Source organism: Panthera onca, chromosome C1, assembly GCF_046562875.1.
Source record: "Panthera onca isolate mPanOnc1 chromosome C1, mPanOnc1 haplotype 2, whole genome shotgun sequence".
Lineage (NCBI taxonomy): Eukaryota > Metazoa > Chordata > Mammalia > Carnivora > Felidae > Panthera > Panthera onca.
Window position 1 is genome coordinate 203,072,990 of NC_138346.1, and position 26,473 is coordinate 203,099,462.

Here is a 26,473-nt window from a genome sequence, read left to right on the forward strand (position 1 = left end):
TCCTCTCTTCTTAAAGATGGCCAGTCTACTATAGCACCACCCTAGAAAATTTTCTGCAAGGGTAGAAATGATCTGCATCACCACTGTTCGACACAGCAGTCGTTTGTGACATATGGCTAAAACGACTGCTTAAAATGTAGCTAGTTTGAGGCTTTTTATTTGCTTTTAATTAACTGTATGAAACGTAAGTCATTTCTTGTTCTATGAGACAGTATTCTTTACAAGGCAACATAAAGAGGGAAATTTACAGGTGTGTCTATCTCCAAAAAGTTAAATCATCACCAACCCCTCCCCATTTACAAAACAGTCATTATAAAAATCCCATATCCTGTTTTACACATTCAGGAGCAAGAGAATAACAAGATATCTTTATAATAAGCTATTTGTAATCCTACTTAATGTGAATGGAGCAGCTGATGACTATGACTTCCCCAAGCTCAATGATGAGGTAGAATTTTCCTAAAAATCAGTGGGACAAATCTTTAATTCCATCACATGTGCCCCCAAGTTTACAAAGCAGGGACAGGGGAAGCAGGAAACAGGAGGGGGGAAAGAGAGCATACTGGAAGAGAACATTCTAACACTTGCTAGGGAGAAACAGTCCTCTTCACCACAAAGGGTGGAAAAAGCCAGAAATAACTTTCGACAACTCATTCAAAGATGAATGATTCAAGTACTATTTATTATCCTAAAGTAACTCTCAAAATATTCAGAAGCCATTTCAGTAAAACGCTGCATTAGTAAAGTATTCCTAAACTAATGGGGAAATAGGGTGGAGTAAAAAAAAATAATAAAGTCGTTAACCGATTAAACACAACACAACTAACAAAACACACGGGTATAAAAGGAGGATCCCAGAACCCTTCCCTCATCAGCATGGGAGAGTTACAACTAAGCTTGGTTAAAAAAAATAATAAAAATCAGTCTTGGGGCACCTGGGTGGCTCAGTCGGTTAAGCGGCTGACTTCGGCTCAGGTCATGATCTCGCGGTCTGTGAGTTCGAGCCCCGCGTCGGGCTCTGTGCTGACAGCTCAGAGCCTGGAGCCTGTTTCAGATTCTGTGTCTCCCCCTCTCTCTGACCCTCCCCCGTTCATGCTCTGTCTCTCTCTGTCTCCAAAATAAATAAACGTTAAAAAAAAAAAATTTTAAAAAAATCATTCTTTATCAGAAACAAAACATACACAGAATTGTCACCAGACTGACTCATGTTAATTTCTAGTACTGCAACTTGCACAAATCTTGACTTCCTGAAGAAGGTCTAGTTCTTAAACTTTAAGGTGATTAAGAATAACCTAAATAAGGGGCACCTCGGTGGCTCAGTTGAGCATCCAACTCTTGATTTCAGATCAGGTCACGATCCCAGGGTCGTGGGATTGCACCCCCGCGTCAGGCTCCACACAGCCTACTTAAGATTCTCTCTTGGGGCTCCTGGGTGGCTCAGATGGTTAAGTGTCCGACTTGGGCTCAGGTTATCATCTCACGGTTTGTGAGCTGGAGCCCGGCATCAGGCTCTCTCCTGATGGTGCAGAGCCTGCTTGGCATTCTCTCTCTTCCTCTCTCTCTGCCCCTCCCCCACTTGTACCTTCTCTCGCTCACAAAATAAATTAAAAAAAATTTTTTTTCTCTTTCTCCTCTGCCTCTCTCCCCTGCTCTCACACTCTCTCTAAAATGAATTTTTTTTTAATTTTTTTTAACGTTTATTTATTTTTGAGACAGAGAGAGACACAGCATGAACAGGGGAGGGGCAGAGAGAGAAGGAGACACAGAATCCGAAACAGGCTCCAGGCTCCAAGCAGTCAGCACAGAGCCTGACGCGGGGCTCGAACTCACAGACCGTGAGATCATGACCTGAGCCAAAGTCGGACGATTAACTGACCGAGCCACTCAGGCGCCCCTAAAATGAAATTTAAAACAATAATAATAACCTAAATAAGACAGTTTGGATAGAAGATTTCTGGGCCTTATACCCAGAGATTGTGGGCTGTGATTCAGAAGAATGCTTGGGTGGAGCCCAGGAATCCTCATTTTGTTACAGGCACCCAAGGAGATCGCACAGCAAAGCACCTGCTAGTCACACTGAGAAACACTGGTGTGGGAAGGGTCAGGGTGATATTCCTTGGACAAAGCAGGAGTCAGTTCATAAAACTAAGTCATCCAATGATACAATGTAACAAAATGGTACACAAAGCTGCTTTTTTGAGGATGCCGGCTATCCCCACACACAGAGAACACTGATAACATAAAAGTGAGTTTATCGCAGATAATAAAAAGTTAAGGCATTCTCTTTCTGTATATGTTGAGGATTAATATTTTTACACAAGGCTGTGACTTTAGATACTCAAATTTTATGAACTTGCAGCTTGCGAGTTTGAGCTCTGCATTGGGCTCTGTGCTGACAGTGCAGAGCCTGCTTGTAATTCTCTCTCTCCCTGTCTCTCTGCCACTCCCTTGCTCGCTCGCTCTCTCAAAATAAATAAACTTCAATATATAACCACAAGAAAAAGTACACCAAACTTCAGACTTCCTAAAAAAGCAGTACAGTTTGGTAGCCAAAGAACGAGTCTGACTCACTTTGTCCTATTCCATTTGTTTAATCTATGAAATGAACTATAATTTCCCAAAAAGTCTGTCATAGGAGTGTAAAATAATTAAATTGGTAGAGAAGTTGCAATAAAGATGTTACACAGAGCCACTTGGAAAGACATTCAACCAAAGGCCAGCCGGACATAAACAGCGATTGGCTACAGATCAGGAACACCGCGCCATAACCCCTATGACAGTCTGCAGAGCATATGCGACAGTAGAGACAGAAGCACCCTGGGACAGGGACGCTGCGTGAAGACCCAGTCAGGACACGAATGCCGCCTCTGCTTTCGTGCGCTTACTTCCCTCTCAGGCATGTCTGACGCTCGTTACACATCCCGCACTCCTTATACGGTTCTTTTATACAAACACAAATAAAAGTATGTGTGCTCTTTAAAGCAGATGTGAAAAACTGCTTTTCATTAACTAAGGCCAAAACTCAGGACAATTCAAATGAGAAATATTGCCAACTACAAGTTTTTCTGAACTTTCAACAGCATAAGATTGGGAGCTACCAGAAGGATGTTTTCATCAAGTACACATACAGTGAAACTGGAAAAACTTGGATTTCTAGAAGTCACAGATCAAAGACTTCCTCCTTCAATCCGTGTTGTAATAAAATTCCATTTAAACATTTCAATAAAATTCATTCAAGTTAAAGGATCAAAATTACACTCTTCAATACAAACTACGTTGAACATAACCTATCGGTACAATGGACTGAGGAGGACATTGTGGTATAGTGGAATGCATTATATGCTGGAAATCAAGATACCTTTATTCCGTACCCAGTTCTTTATTATAATAAAAATTAACACATAGGTATATCTAACAATAGCATCTAAGAAAGTATGTTTAAAAAAAAAAAACTTGGCTTTTTACTGCTTCTAACAGTACATTCATGATGTTAAAGATAAATAAAAATTGAAACACTACAGAAAGTCAGAGTTCCTCTACCTTTGAAACATTCACTAGTTTGTTCCTTATTCTCCTGAATTTTTATTTTCTATGTACATACTACTTTTCTTTTTCCAATATGTGATCGCTGGGGCGCCTGGGTGACTCAGTCGGTTAAGTATCTGACTTTGGCTCAGGTCATGATCTCACGGTCTATGAGTTTGAGCCCCGTGCCGGGCTCTGCTGATGGCTCGGAGCCTGGAGCCTGCTTCGGATTCTGTGTCTCTCTCTGTCTCTGCCTCCCCCCCCGCTTGTGCTGTCTCTCTCTCTCTCTCTCTCTCTCTCTCTCTCAAAAATAAATAAATGTTAAATATTTTTTTAAAAATATGTGATCGCACCCTACATAACTTTTTTATAATCTGCATTTTTATTCCCAATGTAATGTAATCAACCCTGTGAAGGCTGTCATGCCCTCGCCAGGATGGTGGCCAAGAGGGTCAAGGGGGGCGCCAGGGCTTCCAACCCTGCCAGGAAGAGGAAGCCCTACTCCCCCCTGCTCGGGTGCACATCAGAGGAGGCCCAGTACAGAGCAGTCAGACATTCACCATCAACCAGAGGTAATGAGGCCACCCCACTGGGGTATCAGCGGAGGCCACTGTAGACATTCCGTCTCTGACAGTAACCAGGCAGTGTTGTTGCCCTTCTCCCCTCCCAGCCCCCTCCACAGCAGTGTCACAGAAGTCTTATTTGAGTGTTCGGGAAGTTTAAACAAAGTTTAAACAAGAGCCAGAGTCTCCTAACGTAATATGAAAAGGTACCGGTTTCAATCAAGAATCGCTTGTCATACAAAGAACTGTATCGAACTGAATGAAAAAAGGCAGCCAACAACGCGGACATCAGGATGACGGAGATGTTAACATTTGCTGACAAAGATTTTAAAGCAGCCGTAATAAAAGTGCTTCAAGGAGCAATGAAGACCAGCCTGAAACAAGTGAAAACATAGACTCAGCCAAGAAGTAGAAGGTGCAAAGAAGAACTAGATGGAAATTTCACAACCAAAAAAGAAAAGAAAAGAAAAGAGCTCAAAGGATGAGCTTAAACTGCCAAATGGAAGGCACAGAGGACAGAATCACTGGACAGAAAGGCTGGATAGAAATCACTCCCTCTGAACAGAGAAAACGTAGACTGAAAATGTGCTACTTCCTATATGTTTCCATATTTTGATGCCATCCATCAAACAGTTACGTTTGAAGGCTTCATTTATTCTATTAATCCAACCATTTCATTTCTATAAATTTATTCTGTAGAAACATGTATACAGATGCCCAGAGACAGAGGAGCAATGAAGCACCGTTTGTAACAGCCACCCACCGGAGACCACCCAATGCAGATCGATAAAGGACTTGTTAAGTTATAGGCTACCACCAGAGGGCATGTCTGGGCTAACCGCTTGGCCTTTGCTGCTATGGGTAGGGGCAAGGTCACAGCTTTTTTTTTTTTTTTTTTTTTTTTTTTTTTTGAGAGAGAGAGAGAGAGAGAGAGACAGACTGTGTGAGCAGGGAAGGGCAGAGAGAGGGAGACACAGAATCCAAAGCAGGCTCCAGGCTCTGAGCTGTCAGCACAGAGCCCGACGCGGGGCTCGAACTCACAAACTGCCAGATTATGACCTGAGCCGAAGTCAGCTGCTCAACTGACTGAGCCCCCCAAGCTCCAACCCCCCGCCCCACCACACAGTTCCTTCTCTTAAGGCCCATATGGGATGGTCTCACTTTATGATTCTTACCTACACACAGACACTTTATTTAAAAAAAAATTTTTTTTTATAAATGTTTTTATTTATTTTTGAGACAGAGAGAGACAGAGCATGAGCAGGGGAGGGGCAGAGAGAGAGGGAGACACAGAATCCGAAGCAGGCTCCAGGCTCCGAGCTGTCAGCGCAAAGCCCAACGCGGGGCTCGAACTCACAGATCATGAAATCAAGACCGGAGCCGAAGTCAGATGCTTAATGGATTGAGCCACCCAGGCGCCCCTAAAAACTTCCCGTCTTAAGCTTAGGCTGCCCGTTCCTGGTTCTTTGGCCAGGGAGAGCAGGCTTCTGTTAGAAAGGTTTTTGTCGGGGCGCCTGGGTGGCTCAGTCGGTTGGGCGGCCGACTTCGGCTCAGGTCATGATCTCACAGTCCGTGAGTTCGAGCCCCGCGTCGGGCTCTGTGCTGACAGCTCAGAGCCTGGAGCCTGTTTCAGATGCTGTGTCTCCCTCTCTCTGACCCTCCCCTGTTCATGCTCTGTCTCTCTCTGTCTCAAAAATAAATAAATGTTAAAAAAAAAATTAAAAAAAAAAAAAAAAAAAAAAAAAAAAGAAAGGTTTTTGTCTGCACCTGTTGGTGTTTCTAGGCTGCCGGCTCCTACAGCTCCGGGTCTGGGATATATCGAGACGGAAAACAAAAAATAGAAAACAAAAAACAAACAGACAAAAAGCAATTTATCTACTCTATCTTTCCAGAAGCAGAAGTCTCTCAGAAGTATTAAAATTAGAAAGCAAAATTAAAAATGTAGAAAATGTGGTATATCCATACAATGGAATATTATTCAACAGGAAGAAGCAATAAGGTACTGACATACACTCTAAATTGGATGAACTTTGAAAAATTATGCTAACTGAAAGGAGCCAGTCACCAAAAACCAGGTAGCGTATAATTCCATGTATATGAAATGTAAAAAACAGGCAAATGTAGAGAGACAGGAAGTAGATTAAGTGGTTACCTACCTAGGGCTTCTGTGGAGCAGGAAGGAAGGAAAGGTTGGATAAAAAGGGATGTTTTTCTGGAGTGATGAAAATATTCTAAAATTAGACTGGGGTGATGGCTGCACAACTCTGCGAATATACTAAAAATCACTGAATTGTATACTTTAGATGGATGCACTATATGCTATATGAATCATATCTCAAAAAAGCGGTTTTAAATATACAGGCACAAAGGGCACCTGGGCAGCTCAGTTAGGTGTCAGACTTTGGCTCAGGTCATGACCTCACAGTTCATGAGTTCAAACCCTACATCAGGCTCTGCCTGCTTCCGATCCCGTCCCCGCCCCCTCTCTGTCCCTCCCTCGCTCATGCTCTCTCAAAAATAAACGTTAAAAAAAAAAAATACACAGGCACAAATTACAAATATAAATATATACATACCAGATAAATGTTACCTTGGAATATATAGTTCTAATATTATGATCTCTTATTAAAAAACAAACACGTCCATGTTTTCTCAAAAATTAGAAAACCCAAATAAGGCAAAAACTTCAATAATCCCACTGACCCAGAAATGACCACCAATTTCCAGGTAAAGGCTGGGTCTAAACATTCATTTTAAATGTTCTTACAAAAGGAGCAGTTCTGCTTAACTTGCTATCTGGGGCTCCTCTTACACACTCACTATTGCTCACCCTTCTCCCTCCAGGCCTCTGTTGTAATTCCTGAATTGCCTAATACCAGTATTTAATCAGAAACTTCCATATTAACTCCTACATTGCTAAACAGGGGTCAGTGGTAGATGCCATAAATATTTTAATGTTTTACTAATTCCAGGTTAAGGAATGGCTCACTTAGAAAACCTAGTTTAATCAGTTGTTAGAATAGTCATTTTAAAACACCCAAGAAGGCAAGTTTGAACTCCATTCCTCCTTTGTGACTAAGGGACTGGGGGGGGGGGGGGGTGGCGCGGCGCAGGGGGTGATTAGGGTAAGAAAGACAAACTAGGAACCTAAGGTAAACCTGTGCTCCTGACCATTAAATTATTTTCCTTGACATACTTTCTAAGGAATGTATATAACAATATGCTGCTAAAAGAGTAAACTTAAAAACCTTAAGGCTTCATGTACCTTTACTGTGGATTCTACCTAAATTTGCTATCTGAATACACTAAATGGCTTGCTTTGATTTAGATTAACTTAAAAGTCTCAAAACAACATGATAAATGGGCAAAGTCACCTGGTTTCTATTATTCATTTCTTCAGAGACTTTCCTAAACACATGCTAGAACCAAGGTTTAGAGTCCTGAGGTTTAACAAGCCTTCACTCGTCTACAGGGTCTGCAGAGCATGTCAGAAACAGGGTTCAGAATCAGACATCTGGGGCGCCTGGGAGGCTCAGTAGGTTAAGCGTCCGACTGAGGCTCAGGTCACGATCTCGTGGTTCACAGGTCCGAGCCCCACGTCTGGCTTTGTGCTGACAGCTGGGAGGCTGGAGCCTGCTTCCCATTCTGTGTCTCCCTCTCTCTCTGCCCCTCTCCCACTCACACTCTGTGTCTCTCTCTTCAAAAATAAACATTAAAAAATTTTTTTAATAAAATAAATTAAAAGAAAGAATCAGACATCTGGATTTTGAATCCTGACTTCACTACTTATTAGATGTGTGATCTTTAGTAAGTTACTTAACATCTGTGAAACTGGACTTCCCATGCCATGTTATTAGGGGGTCAAGTCTGTTAGGGTACACACAGTTCTTGGCACATGGTGAGAGTTTAGTAAATGCTACTTGACTTTAAAGACACTTCATGCACAGAACTCAAGCCCTAACAACAGGTTTTTAAGTTGGAGCACTTAGTCATTAGAATCTCCAGTCACTTTATTCTTCCAGAAAACGAGAGAGGGAAAAGAATCACAGAACTAAGTCTACAAATAAAGCCAAAGGATACGGAGTGGAACAATTCCTGTATCCCAAGCTCTGGCGATGTAAATAAAGCAGCCAATGGCAGGGCCTGGGAAACACCTCAGTTGCTACCATTTTCTTGTTCAGTGTCACCAACTCCTGAAGTCCACTGTGCAATTTAGAGAAGAACTGATTCGTGTGAAATTACATGAGGATACCCAACTACCAGGGTTAGATGAAACTCCAGGCTAGGCTGTTTGAGTTCACATAAAACATTTACCCTACTGAAAATGAACTCTCTACTCTCCCAGAACAAGCTCTTTACATGTATTAAACCTAACTGATCCTTGCATTCTCTAATTCAGCAGAGGACGGTGGTTAATTAAGAGCCAGACTCACACAAAGCCACCACTTCCTGTGTGACTCTGAAAAAGTGACTCAACCTCTCTGGGCCAGTCTTCCTCGGGCATAAAATGGAAACAATAACAGGACCTACCATTGGATTGTTGAGGGGAACTGAATGAGATAACACACCAAAGGGCTCAGAACAGCACAACTGCTCTAAAGCCAAGACACTGGGAGGGAGTTATTCACTGCATACCTTTTACACTCTCACATTTTTTGATATTTGTACTATGCACATGAGTCTTTCGTCTTAAAAAGAAAAAAAAAGAAGCAAGGCGGGGTGCCAGGGTGGGGGTGCCAGGGTGGCTCAGTAGGTTAAGTATCCAACTCTTGGTTTCGGCTCAGATCACGATCTCGCAGTTTCCTGAGTTCAATCCCCACACTGGCCTCTGTGCTGGCAGCACGGAGCCTGCTTAGGAGTCTTTCTCTCTCCCTTTCTGTGCATCCCCCACTCACGCTCTCAAAATTAATAAAGAAAGTTTAAAAAAAAAAAAAGGCAAGCAAACAAAAGCCTTCCACCCCAAACATATGAAAATGAAGTAAAACAAAAGCTACAGAATGAACGTGGAAAAGTTCTGAAGCTGAATGACAGAGATATGACAGAATGTACAGGAGCAGCATTCTCACATCTCAGGCTACAGAAAAGTCCACAAGAAGTGCGTTTAAAATGCAGATTTCCAGGCCTCACCTCCAGACATTCAGATTCAGTAGGTCTCTGGTGAGGTCCAGGAATCTGCAATTTTTAACAAGTGCGTCAAGCAATTCAAATTCTGATGCATTTGGTGGGCAGACCACATTTTGGTAAACACTGACCCAGAAGAAAAATGTGCCAAGAAATAAAGACTGGAAGGAAGTTTACTCCACAGTTAGACTTTGAATTTGAATTCCTCGTGATGCCTTTTGGACTCTGCTCTTTGTAGGCCAGCAACCTGGTCACTATTTGTTAGAGGCAGTTTGGGTACATAACAGCCGCCTCCCATATTTTAAAGGAATACTACGCTATCTGGCCTCAAACCAGGGCATACCAAGACTTAAACGAAGCCAACCTAAAGCCCTTTAGAAACCTAAACACTCACATTCAAGAATATTCTTAAAAAAAAAAAAAAAGTTTATTTATTTATTTTGAGAGAGACAGAGACAGAGACAGAGCGGGACAAAGAGAGAGGGAGACAGAGAATCCCTAGCACAGAGCTGATGCAGGGCTCAGACTCATGAAACCATGAGATCATGACCTGAGGCAAAACCAAGAGTCAGATGCTTAACCTACTGAGCCACCCAGGTGCCCCAAAAACATTCTTATTTACACAAACTAAGAAGCAGAAGCAAAACAAGGTAACAACAATGTTTCTAAGGGTTTGTCTTACAGCCAAACAATGTCGAGGAAATAATGGTGTCAGGAGTCCTCTATAGATCAAGTCCTTTATGCTGTGGGATGGTTAGATCTGGTTTAAAAGAACTATAATTGTAATTACTATATTACATTACTAAATGATTTGACTTCTCGGGAGGAAAAAAAAAAAAAAAGATTCTACTATAATGTTAGAGACAAGGACCAATACCTGAATTGAAAAACAGAATTGGGGCGGGGGGGGGGGGGGGGGGGCGCCTGGGTGGCTCAGTCAGCTAAGCGTCCGACCTCGGCTCAGGTCATGTTCTCACAGCCCTTGAGTTCGAGCCCCGCGTCGGGCTGTGTGCTGACAGCTCAGAGCCTGGAGCCTCCTTTGGATTCTGTGTCTCCCTCTCTCTCTGCCCCTCCCCCACTCATGTGCTCGCACACGCGCGTGCGCTCTCTCTCTCTCAAAAATAAACAAAAAACACTAAAAGAAAAGAAGAACAGGTTGGGTTTTCCACTTAGAAGCCATGTAACTTCACACTAGGCGAGTCACTTAGCGGCTTTGCCTTTAGTTTTCTCTTGTAACGGGCAGTCCCAGCGTAGGGGTTTGGGGGTGGAGACTGAGTTACAGAAGCTGGAAACTACAATGCTGTGATACAAGAATATATTCCTACCCTTAGAGAGCACAATGTATGGAACTTCAAGAAAAGGAGCAAATAATAAAGCAAATGGGGTAACATATTAATAGGTAAACCAGGTAAAGAATGGTCTTTGTACTGTTCTCATTCCTGCAACTTGAAAGTTTGAAATTATTTCCAAATTCGTGGTTTTTAAGTTATTCATTTAGTTTCCACTTCTGTCCTAATAGTTTCTAACTATAACTCATTTTTGATGTACCATTTATATATTATCTCCAAGGGTAGATAAAAATCAATCTTTTTAAATTAAATTTTTTTGCTTTTTAATCATTCATCAACCGTACGAGGACCGACACTAAATCCTGGAGATCCGGTGCTGGATAAGAAAAGACTGTCCCTACATTTGTAATACCTATGGTCTACAAAGCTGAATGTGAGTAATTTAAGAATGTTAGAACACACTAAAAAATGAAAATCAAAACAGGATACAGTGAAACTCAAAATACATTCCCCAACCTTATCACAACTGAAATAGCACTTCAACATTTTCTCAAAAGTGTCATAAACATCCCCCAATAAATCACGGTTCTGGGAGTTTCAGTTTTATGGGCTTTTGCCACGGCTGCTCCTCTGCGTTGGTGATTCAGCTTTTAACAGGAGACTTGATGTTCTTTTGCTTTAGTCTAAATCACTGAACTGAGAAAGCATTCAAAACTGCACAAAAACATGTCTTTTCACTTTATTCTCAAATACAAAAAAAGGAGGGAGCAGGTAAAAGAACAAAGTTTATCATACTTTACCATCTAAAATAACCTTCTAAAATTTACAGTTATGACTAAAGTCATCGAGATTCAAAGTTACATGGGGCGCCTGGGTGGCGCAGTCGGTTAAGCGTCCGACTTCAGCCAGGTCACGACCTCGCGGTCCGTGAGTTCGAGCCCCGCGTCCGGCTCTGGGCTGATGGCTCGGAGCCTGGAGCCTGTTTCCGATTCTGTGTCTCCCTCTCTCTCTGCCCCTCCCCCGTTCATGCTCTGTCTCTCTGTCCCAAAAATAAATAAAAAACGTTGAAAAAAAAATTAAAAAAAACAAAACAAAACAAAAAAACAACAAAGTTACTTGAAGGCAGTTGGGGGAAATCACTGAAATACACAATTCAGCCCACTGTTTTAGCTACACATCAGGGTTTAATGATAAATCTTCCTTTTTTAAGCTGCTTCTTCTACCCACAACGATGGAGAGTTAAACCTGTTGAAAGGCAAACAATTCGTTTTCCAGTAGTTTCTAAGCCTATTTATTTCCTTTAGTAAATCACCACATTATGATTCAATTATCCAATGTAGCTGATAGTTTAACTTAAGATTAAAAAAAAAGCCTGTACACATGTACAATTGTCTTTAAAAATGAGGTCTTTGCCACAGTTCTCACTTCTTCAAGATGATTTACCAACCCGTGTCCCTGAGGACCCTACACCACGATTCCGTTATCCCCTCCCGTTCATCCTGTACAATAAGGCCACGTGAATCAGACACTTTGGTGACTCAAATCACATCATCTTCCACAAAAATGCCCACTGCCACACCTGTCCTTCAGGTGAAGCTCAAGCCTCACCTTTAAGAAATCTTTCTGGATCACTCTAGTCCAAACCAGTTACCTGTCCTCTCACCTTCTACTCTGGCTTCTCAGACTCTGATGTCAACACAAATCATCAGAAGATCATGTCAAAATGCAGCTTTGGCTCCAGGAGATCTGGGGTAGGGCTCAAGATTCTCCATCTCTTACAAACTCCAAGGGCATAGCAAGCCTGTGCCACTTACTTAACAATGAATACTGAGTTGCCTTGTGATCTCTTAAACTGTTACTATGTATTACCAGTTTCCTATTCATATCCCTGCACAGTTATCTCCTGAGCTAGCCTGTAACTTCAACTGAGATGGCATACATTTTTTTCATCTTACCATAGGACCTCATCTGCTACAGATGCTTTACTATTTATTAGCTTTCCGTTGATTGCTAACAATGAAAGCCTCTGAGTTACAAAAAATGTGCTCCAGGTTATTAGCATAGAAAAAAATATATTTATTAAAGTCAAATCTTCTTGATTAATGCTTCTCAAAAATTTAAATTAGTTCTCTAAGTGAACTTGGAACACAGCTAGCAAATTACAGAAGCCACTATAGCAAACTCTGAGAATTGCCTGCCCAGTATCCATTCTCCTACTTATTGCTGATAGAAGTCCCATTTATAAAACGGGAGTGGGGCACCTGGGTGGCTCAGGTGGTTAAGCGTCTGACTTCAGCTCAGGTCATGATCTTGCGGTTTGTGAGTTCGAGCCCTGCGTTGGGTTCTGTGCTGACAACTCAGAGCCTGGAGCCTGCTTCGGATTCTGTGTCCCCCTCTCTCTCTCTCTGCCCCTCCCCCTGCCCATGCTCTGTCTCTCTGGCTCTCAAAAATGAATAAACGTTTTTTTAAAAAAGTTTTAATTTAAAAAATAAAATAAAATACAAATAAAATAAAAGAGGGGCACGTGGGTGGTTCGTTCATTTGGTTAAGTGTTGGACTTCAGCTCAGGTCATGATCTCGAAGTTTCTGAGTTCAAGCCCCACGTTGGGCTCTGTGCTCACAATTCAGAGCCTGGAGCCTGCTTCAAATTCTGTGTCTCACTCTCTCTGCCCCTCCCCTGCTCACCCTCTATCTCTCTCAAAAATAAAAGAAACATTAAAAATTAAAAAAAGAAAGAAAGAATTCCCATTTGTGATCAGGTATCCATTCTGTCCTTCCCCCAAGGGACACAGGGGAGGATGACCCAATCCCCAATACTAGGAGTAAATCCTGACTAATCCTAAGCCAGTCATGGTAGCTCCATTCCTCTTGCCAGTGATTAGTGGCAGACCTGGTGACTAGCCCCAGTTCTGGTGGACAAGAGTCTCATGAGAAGTTTCCTGCTCTTAAAACAAAGACACCAGAAGAGGAAACCTTGAATGTGAAACCTCTGGCTGCTGTGGCCAACTTGACGGTAGCCAGAGGCTGCAACCAACCCCAAAAAAGAGCAGAACTGAGAAATGCAGATTTGTGTGGAATAAACAGTTAATATACCAAGTGAAAAACTGCATACTGCAGTAAGTGCCAAGAGGAAAGCAAAGTAGTAAGAGTAAGGGTAAAGAGCACCTACTTTAGATGGTCGTAAGAGCTCTCTTAGAGCTAAAGAAAGACAAGGAGTCCGCCATGCAAAGCGCCAGCATGAGTACGACAGAAAGTGGTATTGGCAGAGGCCAGATCATGAGTTTCTAGACCAAATTAAGGAGTCTGAATTTTACGTTTACAAAGGGAACAATTTATTCTCCCATGTAACAAATGTTGGCCCAGTGCCTCTCGCGCAGAAAGAAACCACTGCACACGATGGTTAATCAGCAAGGTCTCTGGAAGCAGAGTGTCTGGTTTGATATATGGGTCCTTCTGCTTAACCTGCTGTGTGATATTGGTACACTACTTAACCTCTCTGGGACTCAGTTTCCTTATATGTCAAATGGGGAATAATACTACCTCATAGTTAGGAGATTAAATGAGTTAATATGACAGTCTCTTAAAACACTGCCCAGCATCTGGTTAGTGCTCAGTAACAAAGTATGTGCTGAGTAGAGAACAATTTCCAGACTTCACTGAGCTTGGGGGAAATGCCAGAGAGCAGGGTAACGGGATACCACTGAAGGGTAGGGGCATATGAGGGCAACATCCAACTTCCTTTTTAAGACAATAAGTAACACTTGCTACCATATGGAGAGCAGGTTGGGGGCATGGAGCTGGTGGAGAACGTACACTGGGAGATTCAGAATTTGGCCTGGATTAGGGGCGCCTGAGTGGCTCAGTCGGTTAAGCGTCCAACTTCAGCTCAGGTCGTGATCTCATGGTCCGTGGGTTTGAGCCCCGCGTCGGGCTCTGTGCCGTCGGTTCGGAGCCTGGAGCCTGCTTCAGATTCTGTGTCTCCCTCTCTCTCTACCCCTCCCCCACTCACGCTCTATCAAAAAAATGAATAAACGTTAAAAAAAAAAAAATTAGAATGTGGGCTGGATTCAAGGCAATGGAGCTGGAGAGAAATGCATGGATTAAACTGAACCAAGAGGATACAACCCTAAAGACTTGTGGATGACTTGCATGTGGGAAGTGAAGTTAAAAAAGAAATCAAAGAACTAGATTTCTGGTTTGAGGAACTGGGTAGAGGAAAGTCTCAAGATAGGGGTGGGGGTGTGCCTTTACTTTGCTGGAAGACAGAGCAATCCCTCAAGAGATGACCATACAACTACCACCATGGCTTGGAAATATTTCTCAAGTGTGAAAGGCTACAAACCAAAACTGACCCTGTTGACCTCAGGACACACTTGAGGAGAGGTGGGGGGAGGGTTATGACTTGATATACCTCTGCACTGTTTGGTTTCTCCTTTTTTTTTGGATTTAAGAACATTCTAAAAGAAAATGTTCAAAATGTTTACCCATTTTATTCCTGTCCCTAACCACTGCCAAAACACTAAACTACTTAAAGATGACAGAACTTCTTTAGAATTCTTCATATTGCTTGAAAAAATGCTGAATGCAAAGTAATCGGGAATTAATGACAGTTGAGAAAGATTCTATTGAGGACATCTGTTCTGTTACATATTGGAAACATATGCTGAAAACGAAAACAAAAGTTCTAATCTATACTCAAATCAAATCTGAAATGTCTCAGCTAGAATCGTTTGCTAAAACAAAGTGTCAGATATACAGTGACCAGACTTTACATCGAAGCACAACAAAACTATAACAAAAACAAGTTCTGCTGCAATGTTTCATTTACATTCACCCATCAAAAGCCTAAGATAGGAGGAACAAAGTCTATTATCTCTTCAGAGAAAATTATATGCCACATGTAATTAAAAATACTAAATGCCAAGTCAGAAAAAAAAAAAAAAAAAAAAAAAAAAAAAAAAAAAAAGACGACCAAAAGTAGAACCCCTTTTCCCATCTGGATCAAACTGGATTCTACTCCCCACAGGAATCAAACACAGCAAATGAAACGTCACAAGTGGCCTACGAACAAGCTAACAGCTACTGTTTCATTTAGCAGCTTCTATCTCACGTGAGATGCACTATTATGAAAACGCTTTATATATAGTAATTCTCACAATAACCATATGAAGTTAGGTATTATTTTCCTCATATTTCAGATAAGGAAACAGATTTTGAGAAGCTTAAGCAACCCGTCTTAGGTCCTACAACTAAGGAGTAGCAGAACCGAGTTTGATGGCTGAGGTCCATGCAATTAACCATTCTCATAATTTCTTACACCAAGGTTAGAATGAGACGCTGGACTCCTGCCTGCTTAACCTCATGATTTGGGGGTACAACCACCACCTCACTCACATGCACATTACTACCAAGATAAATCCCCTGACCTACAATCAATACAATGTAATCGACAAATTTCATTTCAAATTTTCTAGGAGCCATGTTTTAAAGAGTAAAAAAGATTGAAAAAAAAAAAAAAAGGGGCGCCTGGGTGACGCAGTCGGTTAAGCGTCCGACTTCAGCCAGGTCACGACCTCGCGGTCTGTGAGTTCGAGCCCCGCGTCAGGCTCTGGGCTGATGGCTCGGAGCCTGGAGCCTGTTTCAGATTCTGTGTCTCCCTCTCTCTCTGCCCCTCCCCCGTTCATGCTCTGTCTCTCTCTGTCCCAAAAATAAATAAAAAAAAAAAAAAAGTTGGAAAAAAAAAAAATTTAAAAAAAAAAAAAGAGTAAAAAAGAAACACGTGAAACTACTTTAAATAATATCTTACTTAATTCTATGTATCTAAAACATTATTTCAACACATAAATGACACAAAAAATACTACATTCTTTTCTTTGTACTCAATCTTTGAATTCTGGTATATATTTTATAGTACATCTCAATTCAAACGAAACACATTTCAAGCACTCAAAAGCCACATATGGCTAGTGGCTCTCACACTGGTCATCAGACGTCTAGAGAAAAAGCCTCTGAATAACCAACACCAAGGTCACCAAGACCACATACTAAAGGTCATGTACCTGAACTCATCAAATCAACACTCAAGCTCTCAGAAATGATTTATTCTTATTCCAAACAAATTTTAACAAGTTTGTCTACCTGACTTACCAAACTACAACAGACGACAACAGAAAAGTAAAGGGAATGGACTGCATGAACACAGCTGAGCGGGCAAAGGAAGAAACAGAAAACACACAACATAAATACACACAGGCGTGCACACATAAAAAGGAGATCTAGGTTCAAAAACCGTAACAGTTGAGGACACTTAGCAAAAAGGCAAAAACAGTCTTCCATACCTCAACAGTTCCCCAGGACATGGCAGCATTATGGAATTCATCAGAATGCTGGCATTAAGTGGCAGTTAAATTCAGCATTTTAAGGGACACCTGAGTGGCTCAGTCGGTTAAGCATCCAACTTTGGCTCAGGTCACGGTCTCACAGTTCATGAGTTCGAGCCCCAAACTGGGCTCTGTGCTGCCTGTGCAGAGCCTGCTTGGGATTCGTTCTCTCTCTCTCTCTCTCTCTCTCTCTCTCTCTCTCATTCACTCAAAATAAATAAACTTTTAAAAAAACAAATCAATTTGAAAACTCTCTGTACCATCTTTGCGATTTTCCTATAAATCTAAAACTACCCTAAAATTATAAACTTACCTTGAAAAAAACAATCTGAGGGGCGCCTGGGTGGCTCAGTTGGTTAAGTATCCAACCTCGGCTCAAGTCATGATCTCACAGTTCGTGAGTTCGATCCCAACATTGGGCTCTCTGCTCTCAGCACAGAGCCTGCTTCAGATCCTCTGTCCTCCCCCATCTCTCACCGCCCCCCCCCACACTTCTCTTTCTCAAAAATAAATAAACATAAAAAAAATTTCTGAGGGGTGCCTGGCTGGCTCAGTCAGTAGAGCATGTGACTCTTGATCTTGGGGCTATGAGTTCAAGCCCCACACTGGGTATAGAGTTTACTTTAAAATCTTTTAAAAAATAAAAAGAAGGGGTGTCTGGGTGGCTCAGTTGGCTAAGTGTCCAACTCTTGATTTTGGCTCAGGTCTTGATCTCACAGTTTGTGGGTCTTGATCTCACAGTGTGTGCTTGATCTCACATTGGGCTCTGCGCTGACAGCATGGACCCTGCTTGGGATTCTCTCTCTCTCTCCCTCTCTCTCTCAAAATAAATAAATAAACCTTTTAAAAAAAAAAGGGGGGGGAAAGAAAAAGAAAAAAAACAGTTTGAGGCTTCTGGTATGGTCAAATAGTTCCCACAAATCAACCCTCTACCCCGATAACAATGATAACTTCCACACAAAAGCAACCACTTGTTGGGGCGCCTGGGTGGCTCAGTTGGTTAAGCGGCCGACCTCGGTTCAGGTCATGATCTCACGGTTCGTGGGTCTGAGCCCCACGTCAGGCTCTGTGCTGACCAGCTTGGAGCCTGGAGCTGCTTCGGATTCTGTGTCTCCTTCTCTCTCTGCCCCTCCCCCACTTGTGCTCTGTCTCTCTCTGTCTCTCAAAAAATAAGTAAATGTTAAAAAAAAAAATTTTTTTTTTAAATAAAAAAAAAAAGCAACCACTTGTGGGCACTGGAGAGTAAACAAAAGCAGCAGACATCGGAGGGGAGCTGACACTTGGAAGAAAGGAAATACGCTGCACAATTTTCCCCAATTTTTATCTTTTATTCTTGTGCCATGCAGGGCAGCTAAAACTCCAAAAGGCTCTGCTGGCTTGAAGAACAGCATTCAAAGCACCACTGGAAAATAAGGCAGAACACCATACAAAAGACAGCGGGAGAACCAGAGCCCTAAAATCTGCATAAAACTCTGCCTAAATCTCTAGCTAATGCCCAGCACACACAGGCACAGTACAGAATCCAAGCAGAGCAGCTAACAGAACTGAACTGAAATTTAAGCTGCCATCCATCATGGGGGAAAGAGTTTTGTACTTTGAGTTCAGTTCATTCCTGCTTTAAAAAAAAGAAGAAGAAGAAGCAAAATCCATACTCTTCAAAGGAACATAACCAAATCCAAAGCTTCTACAACTTGTCATTCACAATATCCAGAATGCAATCCAAAATTATTCCCAGGAAGAAAACAGGAAAACACAACCCATTCTCAAGAGAAAAAACTAATCACATAATCACGGACACACCCTTTGTTGACCCAAGTGGTATAATTTGCAGGCAAGGATTTTCAAGCGGTTATTATCACTATGCTCAAGAACTTAACAAAATATATATGTTCATCATAAAGGAAGATAAAAAATTTCAGTAAAGACTGAAAAGAAAATGGAAATTCAAGAACTACCAAATATACTATCTGAAAAATTTTTAAACCACTACATGGGCTTAACAGTAGAACAGAGAAAAGAAAGAGAAAAGTTTATGAATGGGAAGACAGATCCAAGAAATTAATCAGAAGAATTTTTTTTAAGGTGAAAATATCAACAGTCTCAAAGACCCATGGGAAAATATCAAAAGGCCTACATTTTTAATTAGAGTCTCAGAAGGAGAGAAAGAAAAAGAATGAGGCATAAAAATTTTCAAGAAAAAATGGCCAAACTTTTCCCAAATAATGACAAATCTACAGATGCAAGAAATTTCATGAACATCAAGATTAATATAAAGAAAGTGACAGCGAGGTTAATCACAATTAAAATGCTAAAAAGCAAAAAAATAAAAAAATAAAAAAAACAAAATAGTTGGGGGAAAAAAAAACACTGCATACAAACAATGATTGGAATGACAGTGGAATTTTCATCAGAAATAACAGAGGCCAGAAAATATGGAACATTTTTTAAATGCTTAAATAAAAATAACAAAAATCACCCCAAAATCTTATATCCACCAAACATATCTTTAAAGAATGGAAATAAAATCAAGGCATTTTCAGATAAAACTATGTAGACTTTGCACGTTTGACATTTCAATAAGTGAATGTCTGGAATATAGAAAACTAACTTGTGCTTTTTAATATTGTCATGATTATATTACTATAAAAAGAAACACGTGCCCTTTACAATTAGTCATTCGCACTTTGGTCACATACAAAAAAGGTATCTCCACCTTTTTCATTGTAAGACTCATTCTTTTAACATATTGTAAACAAAGACAAATTCACTGGGGCGCCTGGGTGGCTCAGTCAGTTGGGTGTCCGACTCTTTAATCTCAACTCAGGTCTTGATCTCAGGGTTGTGGCTTCAAGCCCCTCGCTGGGCTCCATGCTGGGCGTGAAGCCTACTTAAAACAAACAAACAAAAAACAACAAAGATACATTCACTAACTTCCAGAGTCTTCCTCTAGCAGCTGAAGACAAATATGTTGGGGTTGGGGGGAGCAGGGAAGGGAGGGGTGAAATTCTTATGCTAGTCAAAATCTAGCAGCCCACTTTCACTAAGGGCTTTAAAATACACACGCTGTAGTATCAACTACATTCAGAAAGAGTCCTGGGGCGCCTGGGTGGCTCAGTCGGTTGAGCGTCCGACTTCGGCTCAGGTCATGATCTCACAGTTTGTGGGTTCGAGCCCCGCGTCGGGCTCTGTGCTGACAGCTCAGAGCCTGGAGCCTGTTTCAGATTCTGTGTCTCCCTCTCTCTCTGACCCTCCCCCGTTCATGCTCGGTCTCTCTCTGTCTCAAAAATAAATAAACGTTAAAAAAAAAAAAAATTAAAAAAAAAAAAAAAAAAAAAGAAAGAGTCCTGAGAGTAAAAGAAAACTTCCTCCCCCATCTGTGTATGGCAGCTACCTGATTTTAGTGGATGAGAGGTATTTCTCTTCATCAACAAGTTCCCAGACCTAGAAATTCCAGTAAGAGTTCGGAAGTAGGGTCAAAAATCCAACTTCTCCCTTTGTAAAAAATATGAATTCTCCATGAAGTTCTTTTTTTAAGAGATTACACTTTAGATAAACAAAATAAAAATAAAGAATTCAGAGAATAAATAAGGTATGTGAGCGACTTTAACAACAGACTTACATGATACGGTTATGCACAGGAAATTGGCTATAAAGATATACATCACAGTACTGCTTAATAGCTAAATTTTGGACCTGTAAATGACTAAGAACAGTGGAATAATAATGATAACAATGAAACAATGAAAAAGTGCATTCATAAAAGTGCTACAGAATTTTAACATAAAATATTAGCAGTCAATAAACATATGAAAGAATGAATCATTCTCTGGTATTTTATTTGGGATTATCTGTGTTTAAAGTTTTCACTAAAATATCTTACAAAATAAAATTTTTAAAATTATATATACCCAGGGTGCCTGGGTGGCTCAGTCAGTTGAGAATCTGACTCCGGCTCAGGTCATGATCCTGTGGTGTGTGAGTTTGAGTTCCACATCGGGCTCACCCTGCTGTCAGCATGGAACCCATTGCGGATCCTATGTCCCCCTCTCTCTCTCTGACCCTCCCCTGCTCAGGCTCTTTCTCTCAAAATAAATAAAACATTTTTTAAAAAATTACAAATAAAAAAATAAAATTATCATTCAACAATGTACCGTAGCTGCAAAAGTTAACATTTGGGATTCTTGTCTATCTTCCTGGCTAGCCTAAAATCAGTATCAAATATCTGAATAGTACAAGACAGCATGTTTATTACTGAAATTTTTACTTGCTATTTCAACACACAGGTGCATTAAATATGATAAAGGCAAATCCTAACTTACAAGAGTTCTGTATCTTATTTTAGACATACAAACAAAATCTTCCCTTTATCTTTTAAGTAGCTGATTTTCAGGTAGTTCATTTGGAAAATAGAACATACTTCTAGTCAAAGAATTCACTTATGAAATATTCTTCATTTCTCGGACAAACTGCCCTCATTATCACTGAGAATTTTTTATTTAAAGAGAATTTTTATTAGCTCCATTTGTATTTGTTTTCTGATAAACTGCATCTAATTATGAGAATTCAATTATCTGGATCAGACTTTGAAATCTCAGGTCTCGACTTTCTGTCTGGACCTAAATACCCAAGACTAAGGCTACTCTGGCATATAAAATAAATCTGGACTGGACTGGACATCAGTTGTAAGAAACACACCCACTTTACAGATGAGAACAACAATTTGAACCTGGTCTTCCAGTTATGTAATTTGAAGACTCTAGGCCTTTAAACCCATCTGTTATTAAGTTTAGATCAATGGCTATCTAGTGAGCCCTAATCATAAAACCCAAATTACAGGTCTCAAGCTCAATAATTGAATACTATTTTTATCTCTGGCATTTTACTATGAGGTAACACAGAACCCAACACCAAAAACAGATTTAAAATTCTCTTGCATTCATCTATCCCCAGACTACACAACCCATTTGCCCAAAAACTCTTATAGATATTTACTGAATTAGTGAGTTTTCCCCTATATAAAGATTGTGTTGGGTGGAAAATATGAAAGATGAAGTAAACAGTCCCTGATCCTTGACCTCCTAGAATTCACATTCTGGCCCGCAACAAAGATATGATGAGAAATGACTGAGATGAGGGTCAGAAACATACAAACACCAAATGCTCCAGACAGACAGGAGGAAGGATTAGCTCAGCTGAGGAAGGCACAAGGTCAGAGAAGGAGCTAAACCTTGGAGGGCATTTGGTTTCAGGAGCTAAAACCCTTGAAATTATATGTTAAGCTACACTTTTTACAGAGTTTGGTGTACTCCAAAATATTTATAATGAAATACACCATAAAGGTGCATGCATCGTTCTTCTCTCCAGAAGCACAGCACATTCCTAAGGGCCTGAATGCGTCCGCATGCTTGCCAAGAGCTCTGAGGAGGAGCACAGAAGCTGAAAACAGTTATTGTCAGTAAGAATGTTTTGGGGGGCTTTTAAGAGTCTTTATTTGTGAACAACATGTGCTCTGGCCAGAAACAGATTTATTCCTTCATTCTGCTCTACAATATCTACCACCAACCAATCAGAAGAGCCTTAATACCACTTGACCACACAGGGGTCTGACTTCATGGTTAAAAACCGAATAAACCCAAGAAAATACTATGTAAGACAGACACTTCTTACAAAAAGACGAAAGAGTCTAGCCTCACAGTAAAAATACATGTGAAAAAGACTTAAGGTTAAAATCACCGAAGAGAGAAGAGAAGAGAAGAGAAGAGAAGAGAAGAGAAGAGAAGAGAAGAGAAGAGAAGAGAAGAGAATTGGGAATAGGAAAATGACAACAGGGTCAAGAAACTAAAGAAACGAACATATTTACAACCTCCCTCAAAAAAGACATAAGCAACTATTCTTTCTACAGAAAGCAGAATTTGTGTGTGTGTGTGTGCGTGTGTGTGTGTGTGTGTGTGTGTGTGTGTGTGTTTTAAAGAAAGATTCCTTATAAATGGTCTGGTTTTTCTTTAAGGGACAAAAGAAGACAGACCACAGGATTAATCAGTTTCATAGCCTTTTAAGTGAGCCAGAAAAAAGAAAAAAACGAAACCAAATGTAACAAACAAAAAACCCCAAATCCAAAAGCACTGGCTGATCTCATTAGCTTTGCTTAAGAAACTTTATAGATGTGACTTCACTCCTGGATTACACTTCTATATTTAGTTTATACCTAATATGGATAAAGTCCCGAACTAAGTCATTTCCTCTCTCCACAAAAAGAAACTTCCTTGCTTTTTTTTCTATTAACAATGCAAAGATTACTGTAGGCTCCTCTAAAGGGAGAGGAGTTAAAAAAAAAAAGAAGAACACAAAGAAAAATATTAACAACTTGGTATGTTACTTCTGTTAAACTCAGACTACTTGGACACATCTAAATTGTAAAGCAATCCTAAAATCAAATATGTGATGTTCCAGTCAAGTTCCTTAACAAGTTTATGAATAAACCCTTTACAGAACTTTACAATACTAATTAACCAGGCCCCCAAAATGCACAGAGGTGAGGTAATGGAAATTTTAGTTTCCTTTCAAATTTAACCAAGAGAACTGAAAGAAACCAAACTCATTTAACGAACCATCTAGACTTGCTGGTTGTCAGTATGTTTTAGAAATACCCTTAAACATTCTCAGAATGTTTTCTTTTATTTTTTTATTTTTCAGGGTGACTGAATACAGCAAAGAGTGAAAACAAAACTACGTTAGGTAAACATTCAAGTTTCAAATAAAGAAAAAATATAAACACAAAAGCTCTTAGTGGTTAAGAGTCAGGCTCTGGAAAACAAAGACCTCCGTACAAATACTTACTAGCCCTGCAGCCACACACAAGCAATGGCCTCTCTAAGCTTCGTGTGTAAAACAGTATTGATAGTACCTATTTCAGAGTTTATAGGAGGATTAAATTTGCTAACATGAAAAGGGCGTGGCACACCGTGCCTGGACCAGAGTAAATATACAATGCTCTCTAATATCTTATGCCTCTTATTCTGACTTTAACAGAAAAACAAAAACTTACTGCTCATTTTCATGTACCAGTGTACTCTTACACAGGAATAAATTAAGTGGTTTCAAGGAGCTTAAAACACTATCATAAAATGAAGGGTTTTAAAATCAGTTTACGATCCTTACATCACCTATTAATTACAGCCATGCTAAAGTTTTATCATCATCCCATTGTGGTCTAAAGTGGAATTAAAAAACAACAACAGTAACAATCTTAGGGTCTAGAAATCAACTAAGAATTAGGAGACTTCAACTCTCTCTACTCTTACCCCCTTAAAAATTACTAAGCATGAAACCTGTCAATCTACACTAGCTCAATTTCTTCTGCTACAAATTAAATAGAACCTAATCTCTCCTAAACATGTCTGTATCTCCCATAAAGAAAGCATTAGATAATGGGGCACCTGGGTGGCTCAGTCAGTTAAGCGTCTGACTTTGGCTCAGGTCATGATCTCGTGGTTCGTGGGATCGAGCCCCATGTCAGGCTCTGTGCTGACAGTGCAGAGCCTGCTTGAGATTCTTCATTCTCCCTCCGCTTCCCTCCCTCACGCTTACTCTTTCTCTCTTCCTCTCTCTCTCAAAAATAAATAAACATTAAAAAAAAAAAGAAAGAAAGCATTAGATAAATGTCAGTTAATGTATGACCAGTTCAACTTTGTAAGTGAAAATGTAGCAGCACAAGGCACTATGATACCAAATCCATAATTCACAGAACCACTAGACAGATTCAATAAGCCACAGATTATTCCTCCACTTCTTTTCTGCTCTCACAAAAAATGTAAGGAAGGGAGGGAGGGAGGAAGGGAGGGAGGGAGGGAGGAAGGAAGACACTCCTACTAATAATAAACTCTTAAAACTTTAGCTACTAGTCCAGAAACAGCTGCTGTGGCAGAGTCCAAACTGAATGTCCTTTAGTTATCTAGAAAGTGTCAACAGGATCATGGTTCACTTAATTCAGGAATAAATTTGAGACTGATCTTGAATTTTTTTTCTAATTATATCTGCTCTTCTGATAAAGAATGGAAAGTTCCCCACCTATTTATTTGTAGTAGCAGCCTGGCAGATGCTTCTCTTAGCAACATCCTGGAGATTGAAACCACATGTGTTGAACAAATAAACCAACCATGAGCCAGTAGAGTCTTAACTCAGCATGCCAAAGGCCCATGTAATAATAATAAGCAAATAATGCTTAGGACATGCCAGACCTTCAGTGTTTTCCTTGTATTAATTCTTGTAATCTTTACAAAAGCCCAAGAAGTAGATACCATTACCCTAGTAGAGACACCAAGGCAGCTGGCGAAAGGCAGAACCAATATTGACACAGTCCACATGAGTTCCAGAGACGATGCTCTTCACCACTATGCGACGACAACATAAAGATCCAGTCTTCCAATCGACAACTCAATTGCCTACTTGCAATATTTATTCTAACCATCTTCAACTCTGAAAAAGACTATTTAGTGCCACATAGAAAATACAAATGATACTTCAAGTCGATAATCATCCCCTGGCTCTGACTCTGGGCTCTCCAATCTCAAATATTACCAAGGATAGAAAGAACATTTACAAGCGACACCAAAGGCAGCACTATAATCTAGCACAGGGGTCCCTGCTCAGTCATCAAGACAGCGATGGCGACTCTTCAGCCCTCTGGCTGTCAAGCCACGTACTCAGGGCCAGGACGCAGTCACGGACTCTCCCCTCGCTCTTTTTTATTGTACGAGGGAAAAAAGTAAATCTGTTCACTTCAACCTAAAATAAGAGTCATTCTGAGGCACTAAATCAAAACAGCCATAATGCACTGAGCCCAGTGATTTGCATCACAGTCTATTTCTCTTGTTTGAAAATTTCTGTGAATTTCATAAGCATTTGCTTTTCCCCAATCACCTATTTTATGTCTTCTTTTCCCACCAGCCTCCTCTGGAATCAACCCTGAGCACGGGGGTTGGGGGGGGGGGGGGGGGAGCTTCTGTATACTCCTTCAGCAAACATTTTATTGAGTCAACACAAGTAATGCAGTTAGCCCAGTGCCTGGCATATAGAAAGCACCCATACATGTTTATATTATTTCAATTAAATATGAAATAATCTTCTACATATTTATTCTACCTCATGCATTTGGGAAATGCAACCCAAAAATAAGTCAGTGGTAATAAGCACATCTATTCTAAATATACACAAAACAGACCTTCCTCACTGAAAAAGGCCTCCCAGTCGGTGAATCAGGAGACTCTCATGGGAACTATTTTCCCCTCCAATATGATGATGTAGTGTTCTTTCCAACATTATAGCCCTTTCAGCTCATAATTTTTAGAAATGCCTCCCCTTAAAATGTCTCCTCTTCTGACTACCAACCTGTTCCTTCCGCATAGCCAGGTCTCGCGTTAGAGCTGGCATTACACATGGGCTTTGCTGGCACTTTTCTATTCTCTCTTCTACCCACTCTGCTATGGCTTTCCCACCAGGACTCCACCAAGGCTGCTGCTGTGTTGCCAACGACTTCCAGGCAATAAATCAAACAGACATTCATCTTACTTGACACAAATGGTCACTCCCTCCTTCT

General features: G+C 40.6%; 1 protein-coding gene and 1 long non-coding RNA gene across 4 annotated transcripts in view; both read right to left on the bottom strand.

The window, feature by feature from the left end:
* The window catches only part of CLIC4 (chloride intracellular channel 4), a 66,710-nt gene that overhangs the window by 29,885 nt on the left and 10,352 nt on the right, over window positions 1-26,473 (bottom strand). The window contains exon 1 of one of the 2 annotated variants that reach the window (XM_078452192.2): window positions 12,162-12,182. The exons of the other annotated variant lie outside the window; for it this stretch is intronic. The gene's annotated coding sequence lies outside the window, so the exon portion shown is untranslated. Of the gene's footprint in view, window positions 1-12,161; window positions 12,183-26,473 lie in introns of those variants that run through there. 2 annotated transcript variants of the gene reach the window in all.
* Window positions 19,325-20,586, bottom strand: LOC144617096 (uncharacterized). Of its 2 annotated transcripts, none has more exons than XR_013557121.1 (3): window positions 20,498-20,586; window positions 20,270-20,370; window positions 19,325-19,762 (listed from the first exon to the last, which is right to left on the bottom strand). It is a non-coding gene; the product is annotated as an uncharacterized LOC144617096 (long non-coding RNA). The 2 variants fall into 2 exon arrangements; XR_013557120.1 differs by having other exon boundaries at window positions 19,325-19,765.